This window comes from Sinocyclocheilus anshuiensis, unplaced genomic scaffold (genome assembly GCF_001515605.1).
Source record: "Sinocyclocheilus anshuiensis isolate Anshui unplaced genomic scaffold, SAMN03320099.WGS_v1.1 scaffold194, whole genome shotgun sequence".
Taxonomy (NCBI): Eukaryota; Metazoa; Chordata; class Actinopteri; order Cypriniformes; family Cyprinidae; genus Sinocyclocheilus; species Sinocyclocheilus anshuiensis.
In genome coordinates, this window is record NW_015546074.1 from 774,712 (window position 1) to 776,843 (window position 2,132).

Sequence of the window (2,132 nt, forward strand, 5' to 3'; positions counted from 1 at the left end):
AAAGCTAAGCATCATATTAAAAAGACAACATTTTGTTTCCTCTACTGATTTATTGGCATTTATTTGTTATTGTACTAAACCTAATACGTTATACACAGTATATGGTCACACTTTAATTTTAAGGTCCATTTCTCATGAGTAACTAACTATTAACTACAACTTTAGCCTCAATAAGCTCCTAATCTGCGGCTTATTAGTAGTTAGTAAGGTACAGTAGTTGTTACGTTTAAGTATGGAGTAGGATTAAGGGATCTAGAATATGGTCATGCAGAATAAGGCATTAATATGTGCTTTATAAGTACTAATAAACAGCCAATATGGTAGTAATATGCATGCTAATAAGCAGCTAGTTCATATAGTTAGAATTGGTCCTTAAAATAATGTTATTTTTCATTTTTTGTTGGTAACACTGTTTTAAGGGAAAACTCTTTATTAATAGTGAATAAATTGTGACAAACAAACACATTTTCAATTAAATTCAGATTGATTTTATCTATCAATTTTTATAATGAATGTCTTTCAGCTTTACAGAAAATATTGGCATATATAACTAGCGAGCGAGTTCTTGGAGACAATGGCAAGGACAACTCACTAGAAAAATGCAACACATACAAACTGATATATTGACTTAAATACTATACAAACTAATATATTGATGCTATCTCTTATATTAATTATCCCTGGCCAGATTTACTTACCAAATTAATGAATTTTGGCTCCCTGTTTTTTGGACCTTTTGAAAGTTTTTTTTTTCTTCTTTTAACTTTTTTTTGATTTTGCACTTTGTCTTCATTGCTTCCCGAGTGATGTGGACTGGGCATGAGTCTGATGGCAGCTTGCCTTGAATTACACATAGAAATGGGATGCGTCACTCACCCTGACAAGCCTATTTTCTGCCTTTCTATTCTGAACAGGAGAGTTAAGCACAGTAACAGAAATGGCTTCATTATGCCACATCTGCTAGATTTTGAATGGTGAATCTCCGCTGCTGGCTGGATGGACTAGTTTATAAAAGTCTCTGACTTAAAAATGTTTAATAGAAGTCACATTTGATGGCTTTTTCTTTCTTTCTGCCAATATCATTATAGCCTTTGGCTTGAAGGTGAAAAATGTCAGTTTGGATTTTATGAATGCACATGGCTTCCCATATGTCATTTTTAGGGAGCCTTCAAACTAGAACATTTGGTACGTTCAGAGTTCGATTTGCTTGGTTGGAAAGTTACAATATACATCTGAAATGAACAGTCAGTTATCAAACGATTAGCCATTCTAGTTGGTTTAATTTAGTACGTGCTAAATGCTAGTGTCCACAAAACATAAGCTAAGAAAGGTCATTCAATCTGAAGGACACTTTCTTGTAAATCTTTGTGACGTTGTGCCTTTGACAGCCGCACAGTGAAATTAAAATATATTTAGCTATCTTCAGCTTGAAAGATAACTGGGCTTTTAAGTGTTCTTCAACTGAGTAAACACAACTTTTTTATGCTAATCGGCTAACCCTTCTGATGGAACGACTTTGTTCTTTTTACATCTTTTATGAAGGCGGCATTATCTTACCAAACACAGCACGTTTCTGGTATCAGCCGTTTATGTCAATAGCGAGTTGGAGTGATTAAATAGTCTGTTTGGGCGGCAGTAATCTCGACGCTGTAGGCCTAATATCAGGACACAGAGGTTTGCCACCATATTGCTGTTTTGGGATATCAGCTTTACAGAATGGAGGCATCTGTTATTGATAAAATAATGGGACAGCTGCCGTAATTGGAGGGGGTAAAAAACTATAGTCCAATAATGTGCAGTGCCGTGATAAAGCTTATCTGCGCTGCAGTAAAAGTATGACCTTCATAATATTCCAGTCATGAATCCTGACATGCTGAGATGAATGGAGAGACACAGCAGGCTGAAATATATGAAGATACAGCAGTATACACTGAAATAATACAGCATAATGTTGAAATAATATTAAAAAATGTACTTGTTTATTTTAGTTTTTCTGTTTACTATTCTGTTCTTAGTTCTACCTTCTTACAACTTTTTTTTTGATCAAGAAATGCATCTCAAAGCCAACAGAAGCATGTGTGTGTGTGTCTGTGTGTGTGTGTGTGTGTATGTATATATATATATATATATAT